This window comes from Monodon monoceros, unplaced genomic scaffold (assembly GCF_005190385.1).
Source record: "Monodon monoceros isolate NGI ecotype Baffin Bay Population unplaced genomic scaffold, NGI_Narwhal_1 Super_Scaffold_1, whole genome shotgun sequence".
NCBI lineage: Eukaryota > Metazoa > Chordata > Mammalia > Artiodactyla > Monodontidae > Monodon > Monodon monoceros.
The window spans coordinates 41,415,944-41,426,557 of record NW_021703765.1 but is presented as its reverse complement, the minus strand read 5'-3'; the positions used below and the strand labels follow the sequence as shown (position 1 = coordinate 41,426,557).

General features: G+C 41.6%; 1 pseudogene; it reads left to right on the top strand.

The window, feature by feature from the left end:
- Positions 1 to 3,615: 3,615 nt before the first annotated feature.
- On the top strand, positions 3,616 to 9,755 carry LOC114892702 (annotated as a pseudogene).
- Positions 9,756 to 10,614: the final 859 nt, after the last annotated feature.

The following is a 10,614-nucleotide window of genomic DNA, read 5'->3' as shown; positions in this document are numbered from 1 at the left end:
CTTTGAACATGCTGGTCTCTATGCTTGGAATCACTTTCTCCCATTGTCCACCTGGTAAACTCTTATTCATCTATCATCATTCAAACCCCATTTCAAAATGAAAGACATGGGATTATTAGAAAATAAAGACTATGCAATGCCCCTCTGAATTCACCAGTCATCATCTATCTCCCATATACTAGCCTCTGTTCTCTCCTACCTCTCCCAACTTGATGATAACTCTTTGAGAACAGAGCCCTGACTGGTTGTTCTCACCGCCCTGCATTCAGCTCATTCTCAAATGTTTGTTTCCTAAGTAACTTTTAATAGCCAAATATCCTAAGAGGATTATAGTCACTTAAGTTTAGATTCCTGCCATTTCCCAAACATCAGTAACCTTAAAAGTCTGACAAGTTCCGCTGGCCATCGCTTCTCCTGATGGTGTAGACACTAGTCTAAAACATACAGTCTTTTTCTTATTTACCACTGGATTTCTGCAAAAGTTTGCAGTTGTCATTGTTTTTTGCTCCTCTACTGATACGTGTTCTTTCCTTTTGCTTTCCTCACATAGTACCTTTCAGGAAGACCATTTTCACTTCTTCCTTCCTAAATTCCTTTGTTGTGCTTACATTTATATTCATTGTCCCATGTTTAAGAGCTTTTGGTGATGTTGAATTCCACCTGAATTTGATTTCTTTTTCTATTTTTTGGTTCCTTTCAAATTCCAAATTAACAATGCCACTAAGCAAGGAAAAGTGTGTTAATAAGCCAATTTTATCTTGACAGGCTCAAAATACAGTTATTTTCTTGTGGGATATATTAGATTATGACAATGAGTTTAACCCAGGAAACGTATGAAAAGAACATTTTATTTCCCCTGTGTAGGCTGCAGCACTGTATTTTTTCATTTATTAACAAAAAAGTGCATTTTTTTCCAAGCACTGTTTAGTCCTCACCAGCTTCTTCCAAAATTGATGTTATCTAAGTATAAAAATTATAACTCAAATGAAAATGTTACTTTCTAAATTTTAAGCTTATTACTGATCATGGATATTAAGTGCTTTATACACCTCACTGCAGAAAAACCTCATAAGAACACTATGAGGTAGCTACCACTATTGGCTTCATGTCATAGAGGGAGAAACTGAGTTTCTGAGAGGCAAAAGGACTGTCGCAAAGTTGTCCACTTAAAAAATGATGAATCCAGTTTGCAATTCTGCTCTGACGGAGCTTGAAGCTACTGCTTTCCTGTACGTGGACCCCTTTTTTAGTCAGTCTGAGAGAGGCAGCTTCTAATTGATATTTGTAAAAGACACCTCAAAATTAGACGTTTAATTAACTCGTTTTCATAAAAGTGAAACTGAAATGTTGTTTCTCAAACAGGGACCCCCAAATCAAATTCTTGTGGCAGCCAGGCAGATAAAATAAAAGAGGAAAACAGGTGGGGTGTAAAATAAAACAAAGCAAAACAAAATAACACTGATAAGCTCAAGTTAATTGGTGCCTTAAAGGACTGTTGGCTTGGTGTTTTCAGATATCCTGATATTTTCCAAAGAAGCCAGAAATTAAGTTTTTCATCGGAAATGTTCTAATTATTAAATGTTGGCAACTAAATCAGGTTAGTTTGTTTTTCTAACTGTGCAAACTGTGTCTACACAGCCCACAAGTTGCCGGCCAAGGAGTGACTCTAGTGTAGACTGATATTGGCCCATAAACCACATGTCCAATATGGTTGCTACTAGCCACCTACAACTATTTCAATTTTAATTAAATAAAATTTAAAATCCAGTTCTTCGGTGACACTAGCAACATTTCCAGTGTTCAGGAGTGACCTGTGGCTTGTGCCTACAGTAATGGACAGTGCAGAACATTCTCCTCATTGCAGAAAGTTCTATTGGACAACACTGAACTAGAGCAAGAAGAAAACCTCAGCTGTTTTGCTGTCCGCTGTCAGGATCTTCCCACTGGCACTACAATGCTTAAGTTACTGCTCCCCCAAGGCCATTCCTGCCACTTCCCTTCCACCTGAACAGAGAGAGGTCACACAGGCCACCTACGAGGCTGGGCTTCACTGTAACTGAGAACAAGTCAGATCCAGGGCAGGCCTGGGGATTAGGCAATGTGTGTCTTTAGCCTTTCCTACATCCTGGCTCTGGGACTAAAATCAGGCCACCATCCTCCCCTTTCCAGAGAGATTCAGGGCCTCATATTCTTCACTTACTCTCAAAAATTATTTTTAGGTCGTTTAACTATGGTAAAATGTAAATAATGGAAACTTCAGAAACCTGAAGTTTCTCCCCTTCCCTCGGACATTTGCAATGTACTCAATTCTAAGAATAAAATGTCAAGCCTAGAGGAGGTGGTAAGGCAGGATTTTTTATTCTCATGAGAAAAGACCATGATCTCCTGGGAGCATCTGAAATCCTCCATAGAGGCAGTCAGCTCATTTCCCTCGCTTTCAATCAAGCCCTACGCAGGATGTGGGTCAGTAGTTTCAAAAGCAGCTCGCTCGTGAGAATTACCCATGTAGGATCACCAGCTTTAGCAAGTAAAATACAAGATTCCCAGTTAAATTGAGATTCAGATAAACAATGACCAACTTTTTAGTATGAGGATGTCCCATGTGCCATGCGTTGTGTGTTTTACCTGGAAATCCTATGGCGCTCTTATAAAAATACTGTTTTTCTGACCCCACTAATTCTAAGTCACTCAGATATAGGAACCATTGATCACAGGCAATTCACTTGACTCTCAGTAGTGTTTCATTTCTTAGCCAAATCTCTGTCATGTTTAGGACTGTCTTTTTAATGGAATCACAGCCTCCTATGGCGAAATATCAAACTACACGACTGTGGCCTTCATTATGCTAATCTGACCTCACAACAACCCTGTAAAATAAGAAAGGCAAAAGTTTCTCCATTTTGTCAATGAGAAAACTGAGGCTCAGAGACTTAAAGAAATTTCCCAGGCACAACTGCTAGCAAATGGCAAACCTAGGACCCAACCTCAAGTCTTCTGGTTCCAATTTCAATGCTCATTCAACTCATCAGTGCTGTGAGTGAAAGGTGGTGGGAATAATACAAGACACAGAGAGAGAGAGGAATTCAGACAGAAGCTTCTGAAAATGTTTCATCAAAAGTATGGCTAACTAACCAGTTACCACTCTTAACTCACGGCTCTCTTAACCACCAGTCAACTAGGAGGCTGAAGGGGCTGACCTGTGACCCAGAGTTCAAAAAGTCCCAAGTCTCCAGGAATCTAGGGGTCTCAGAGAGAACTCAGAACTGGGTAAAACAATCAAAATGGTCTAGAAATTGGCTTTGGGACTAGTAATGAGAGCGATGACAGGGAATGCCTGAAAGAATGTTTTATGCTCAGTACTGTTGTTGAACTGAGTAATGAGATACTCAGCCTGTAATTAACCTCAGCCACCTAGTTCATACCCTAAAATTTCCTCACAGTAACATAATGATTAGCTCCGCACCTGATCTGACTCTATGGGCTGCACTGCCATAAACAGGGTCAGAGAGGGGTTACCACTGGGGAAGGAGAGGAAGTAGAGAGACACCATGAACCTAGGCTCTTAGGCAACATAGGAGAGATAAATGCCCCATCCCAAATGAATGCCCGGAGGGGATGGCGGAAACTGAGCTGCCTCCAGAGCATCTCCTTGAGCTCTCTGCCGTTGAGAGAGATTCCTTGGAGGACCGCAAGTCATCACACATCCACAATGACATCCAACATATACCATCCACATGGTCTCAACAGCACCTTCCTCTCTCACATTTGTGCCCTCGGAACAGCTACCTCTGTGGGAACAGTGGGCTGAACACTCATTCCAAACATGGGGGGGGAGGGGCCTCTGATTGCCCAGGTCCAGTTTGCCGGTCAATGAAGGTCATGTCCTCTCAATGACCTCCTCCAAAAACAGGGAAAACAACCTAAATCTTATTTTCTCTGTTTTGACTGAGGCTTAAAACATCATGCTCTTGCTTTTAATAAGCCATCAGAGTTGGTAAAAATAGGTCCATGAGCTTATGTGCTAGTTGATTTAACAGTAGTCTTCCATGGAAATCAAAGGGTTAGAGATCAGATAGCTTCAGAAGTTATTTCCAGACTCATTTCCAGATCCATATTACATGAGCAAATGTACACTTACCAAAATAAAACACTTAAACAACAAATATGTGTTTCTACCCCTAAATCAGCATAAACAGGAGATGAAAGAAAATAACGAATGTGTTATCTCTTTTGAGGAAAATTTCCCTCTAGGTCCATTCTGATATCGTGCCAAGAATAATAATGATGCTGACGACTGGTCACCAGCTAGTCTCAGGGGTGGCAGTCGAAGCTGCCAGGTAACAGAGCGTGTGCTCAGGCAGGCGAGAGTTCAGACCTACAGGACTGACAGAGGACATAGCCCACCATGGGAGGTAGGCATCAGGAACTGAGGCAGAAGGGCAAGGAGGAAGGGCTTCTAAGAAACCTCTGGGCATAGAGGCCCCAATATTTGCTGGAGATAAATGCTAGTCTTTAGGTTGGCACAACTCATGCTTACTTATTTTCTCCCAAGCTTTAATACTTACTTCTCTCTTTATAACAATCACTGCCCAGTGTGATTTTGTCTACTGTCATGATGCCAACTCTACGCTAATGAAGAAGAAAATACGTGTTGGGATTGGCTGTAATAGTCTTCTCGCCAACTGTTATTTCTTCTAGAAGCATGAACCTTGTCTTAGTCAGGTGACCTACTTCAAATGAAATGCAAATGCCTTATTGTTTAGAACAAGGATGGCAAACAGATTTTGTGTCACATATGAAGTCCCATCAGGCTCAGCAGGAACGAGTGCCATGATGGATGAGTGCCTCTATCATGGGTGTGGAGGGGAGAGAGCTGGAACACAGAATAAGGTCAAACATGAAGCTAACAAAGCATCTAATACATAACATGCACTTAATGGTGAAATCCCAAGGCATTCTTTTTATAGTGAGGAATAAGAAAAAGAAGGAAATTATCACCAATAGTGCTCAATATTTTCCAAAATGTTTTGGCCAAACAACAGACCAAGGTAAAGAATTAAGTGCTATAAACATTGAAGAGGCAGTGACAAAAATTATTTGCAGTACAGCAGAAACTAATACAACATTGTAAAGCAACTATACTCCAAAGAAAAAACTCTGATTAAAAAAAAAATTATCTTTATTTGCAGATGACATACTGCTCCCTCCAAAATCTGGAAGTAGTACTAACAACTACTAGACTGAATAACAGCTTTTCAAAATTGCCAGAAACTAAAATCAGGACTTCCAGGATAAACATGGCTACCTAAGCTAGGATTTTTCCCTGTTCACTTTGTGGAAGTCACATAAAAGCAAAAAGGAGAATGAATAAAATTCCACAAACTCCATTTTCAGCAAAACCAGGAGTCCGATGTACTATGCAGACTCGAAAACATGTAAGCTCTGCCAAAATCAGCAGAGATCAGCCAGAGCTCATGCCTGTGTGGGGGAAGAGAGCATGGAGAATGCTACAGGGCGTAGCAAAAACACATTTCTTGAAAATGGGGAGCCCCTCTTAGAGGCAAAACCTATGTCCCTTGTTTGCATCAACAAGCGGAGGAAATGGGTTGAGAAGGGGGGAGGATGAGGTAAGGGGGCAGCTGAGTCTCCCTGAACCATGTCTCATCCAAAGAAGGAAAGGGGGTAGGGCTGGCTGCACAGCAAATGGGGGCACACAGGCCCCCTCTACAGGAGGTGGACTCTCTCTGAGGCTGCAAAGAAGTCCTTCAACTAGCCTGATCTTTCTGCCCAATCTCTACCCCCCAGGAACTTCTCTTCTAGGAAAACTCAAATCATTTACTGATGAGTCATAAAATAACCCTTTTTTATCGTTGTTTTGTTTGTTTTGTAATAAATTTTATTTATTTATTTATTTTTGGCTGCGTTGGGTCTTCGGTGCTGTGCGCGGGCTTTCTCTAGCTGCAGCAAGCGGAGGCTACTCTTCCTTGCGGTGCAAGGGCTTCTCATTGCAGTGGCTTCTCCCGTTGTGGAGCACGGGCTCTAGGCGCGCGGGCTTCGGTAGTTGTGGCTCATGGGCTCTAGAGCACAGGCTCAGTAGTTGTGGCGCACAGGCTCAGTTGCTCTGCGGCATGTGGCATCCTCCCGGACCAGGGCTCAAACGCGTGTCCCCTGCATTGGCAGGCGATTCTTAACCACTGTGCCACCAGGCAAGCCCTAAAATAGCCCATTTTTATTGGGTGAAGGATGGGCACAGCATTGACACAAAGCTAATACAGGAAAAAAATTGTGAAAAACAACAACAAAACTTAATAATAGCTGAGTGCACTTGTCAGAAAACTATGACGATGAAGCACTTGAAATTTGTGAGCAAACATTTAACATGAATTTTTAAACTTAGAGAAGTGCCTCTATGAAGAAACACTACAAAGCAGAAACTGCAAAAGCTCAGAGATGTAAAATAATTTAATAAATAAATTAATTATCTTAATTTAATAAAAAATGATCTAGAAGAAGCAGAAGACAAAAAATTTACAGAAATGAAGAAAAATTTAAAGGAGAATAAAATAATAATCAAAAAAATTTAAACAAACTAAAATGGAGATAGAGGAAAATATAGGTGAATATTTTTATAATCTTGGGATCAGAAAGGTTTTCCTAAACATGACCCCCAAAAAGTTAAAACAATAAGGAAAATATCGATGAATTTGATTATATTAAAATTAAAATTTCTGTATATGAGAAAAACATAAATTAAATTCTGGGAAACATTTGAAACATACATAACAAGCAAAACTTGATATTCTTTAGCCACACACACATATATTTTACAAGTTAAGAAGAAAAATATAACACCTCAACATAAAAAAGTCAAAGGATATGAACAGACAAGTCAAAAATAAGAAACACAAGTATTACTAAGTAAAAAAGAAAAATTCAAAACAGAATGGCAAATGACATTTTTATAAAGAAAACTATTTAAACATTTGTATGGCTACAAATGGGGGGGGAAAGCCACGCATGGATGAAACTGTAAAAATGTTAAAACTTATGTGGAATATATTTTATGATGAGTTTTACTACTTCAGGAATCAGAAGTAAGTAAAATATTTCTATATTTTTTAAAAGCACACAATTAAAACATCGCAACGACATCAAAATAAGACCAAGGTTTAAATTAGTGTTTCTCAACAGGGCTGCTTTGCTTCCCCAGGGCACATTCAGCAATGTCTGCAGACATTTCTGGTCGTCACAACTGGTAAGAACTGATATTGGCAAACAGTGGATGGATGCCAGAGATGCTGCTTAATATCTTACAACGCACAGGACAGCCCCTCACAGAAAAGAACCATATGACCTAAAATGTTAATAGTGCTGAGACTGAGAAACTCTGACCTAGATGGAAATAAGACAGGACCTATTTGTAAGAAGGAAGCAATGAGAAGATGCTGTGTTGACTTAATGTCTTATGATTAGCCCACATCAGAAATCTCAAGGAATTATTTCAAACTGTTCGGAAGTTGCCTCACACTCACATCTCCATATATCCCTGTGGGGACCAGCATCGTACTGCACCTAACCCCGTGGCCTCCGCAGAGCTGGAAGGGTGGTGCTTGTAGAATCAGCCTTGCAAAACCACTGAGAGGCAGCCCTAACTTCCAAGTCAGGAGAGCACAGCTATACAGGCAGAATCCTCCTAGATAGAGGTGAATGGCCAAGAGGGTGGGTGTGACCTTCCACTCTGCTCCTCTCCATTCCTGCCTGTGGGAAGGCACTGCTTATGGGGGAAATCAGTTCTAACCTCCCTGTGGACCCTCATAATCAACGGCTTCCCGGAAGATAGAGCTATATGTTGGGCTTTTGATGACCAAAGTACCTTTTTTTGAGTCCCTAGCAAGAGATTACTAAGATGAGGTTTATTGGAAGAGAAATTGTTTTCTAAATTCTTTAAGTTTCAGTTAGTACATCAAGATTCAGACTTTGCCCACTTTACCATTAAGCCAGGGATAGGGAGAAGCAAGGCTATGCTGTAAGGGGGATCCCTGCCATGCGAAAAGGAAGGTTAAAGACTATACTTTTCATTCCCAGAGAAGGTAGAAAGGGAAAGGAGAAAAGGGGAGCAAAAGATGTATGTGTTCTGGCAACTTGCTCCAGACCAAATTCCAGAGGGAACAAAGAAGTAGATGTATCTAGACAAATATGAGGGAAACTTGGAGCTAGTTGCTTCCTTCACCATATAGAACCTGGGAAATCTGAGAGCCTCCAAGAAGAGGTTGTATCATATGTGACAGGAAGAGAACAGGTAGATGAACCTGAAATACCACGCCTGGTTGCCCATGCCTGAGTGGAGGCTGCAGTGCACCCAGACACTAGTGTGTGCCCTAGGAAGTCGCAAATAAACGCTGAGATGACCAGTGGAGTTTCTGAGGCCCAGGATAGAGAAATGTCAAGCATTTCAAAACTGATGGGCAAATGGTGGATTTTGGCTGTGGACACCATCACAATACCAAACACCGCCAGGTATTACCAGTCACTAACGCTTCAGAGGACACCAAACCCCAGAGCAGGAACCAGAGAGGGCTCAGAAGGACTGTTCCTCTCCTATGTGTATAAGAAATCCCTCAATTCCTTGTCACCATGAGAACCCTTAAAGCTCCCCCAACCCAACCCCATAGATGCCATCTTGGAGATGGGGAGAGAAGAAGAAATTTGAAGATGGAGTTGAAAGAGACTATTTGAATTGAAAAGGACTGAAATCAGTGAACTGACATGCATGTGTCCCCCTGCCCGCTTTCCGTTAAGTTCATGACTGAATATTTGAGAAGCCTACATTTGCTTCCATATCTGAGCAGTGGTTTGTAAATGTGTTGCACCTTTTCGGGGTTTCCTCAGAAACTGAATCAGAGTGAGATGTCCCCACTTGTGTCTGGGCTTTGTCGGAAGGAGTAACTCTGACTTTAGCCAGAAGCCAGAGGAGGGAGCTGGTAGCGCTCATTCCCCGTGTCTTTCTTTTGTTTTATACACTCACACTCATGTACACACACACACACACACACACACACACAATTAAAGCTTTTGTTTTAAAACGGTTAGTTTGAAAGGAATAAAACAACTCTAGAAAATGCTTTAATTAAAAAAAAACAAACACAAAATCTTACCAACCAAAAATTCTTGTCCTAAGATGGACCAATACAGAAATATCTGCTGATCTTTGGAGTGTTAGCCTCAGTCCTTATCCAAGAAATGTGCCATATTGCATATTATAAACCTTTTTTTTTTAAAGCCCGTGTGGGCTTGAAGAGTATAAACCCAGGTGAGACGGCACCCTCTATGTGATTAATAGCTTATGTTTCTGGTTTGGGCTTTGGAATCATGAGTGGAGTATTTTCCTTTGTAAATACCCTGTCTGACTCTTTGGGGCCGGGCACCGTGGGCATTCACGGAGACCCTCCCCAGTGCTTCCTAAATTCAGCTTTCATGACACTGGTGATCATACTGCTGCATGTGTTCTGGGGCACTGTGCGTTTGGACGCCTGTGAGAAGAAAAAGTGGTACACCCTTCTTGTAGTTCTTCTCCCCCATCTGCTGGTGTCAGCCCTGAGCTTCATAAATCCTCGTTATGGATTAAAGCTGGTGTCGGCATACATCATCCTGGTGCTCACGGGCGTCTGGACATTCTTCGTTTCTGCCGGAGCCTGAAACTCTGCCTCCTCTGCCAAGACTAGGACCCCGTCCTCTTCAAGCAGCGCTCCAGATAACCTCCAAGGACCAGCGCTTCTGAAACAGGAAGCTGCGCCTTTAGAAGAAGCGCAGCTGTGTCTTCTAAAAGTCCATTTTCCTGGTGAAATTTAGAATAAACAGTACTATTTAGATACGATATGGCTTTCATGCAACGGCTTTCTGAAAGGGATACATCAGTGGTGTGCAGCCTGGCTGCAAGTTGGAATCACCTGAGAAAACATAAAGACTAATGTTCTGGGCTCTACCCTCCAGATTTAATTGGCCTGGGCATTTGGTAATTTTTTAAAGCTTCTTAGATAAAACTCCGATGTGCTGCCAGGTTGAGAACTGTCCACGTCCAAATAGGAACTTTCTGAGAACACCATAAGTAAATAAGAATGAGATGTTTAGCTATCTCCTAACTCAGTTAGTGTTGAGCAAGTAACCATCTGAATGTCAAATAGAAGTCCTAGTTGGCTTTTGTCTTTTTAAGTTCTGAAGTCACAAAAGGCTAAAGGGCTATCATCTCTGTGAACTGTTTTCTCGTACTTCACTGGTACTCTGTTTTATGAAAACATGGTAGGCTGTGCTTCTAACTACAATAATAAATTGCACTGACTTACTATGGTAAAAAAAAAAAAAATTCTTGTCCTGTATTTCTTTTCTTTTTTCCTGTTCTTAACCTTGGTTTCCTTACTTTTTTAACTTTATGATCTCACAGGCTGTGCTTTCATCTTAAAATTTATCTTTCTGGGGCTTCCCTGGTGGCGCAGTGGTTGAGAGTCCGCCTGCCGATGCAGGGGACACGGGTTCGTGCCCCAGTCCAGGAAGATCCCACATGCCACGGAGTGGCTGGGCCCGTGAGCCATGGCCGCTGAGCCTGCACTCCGCAACGGG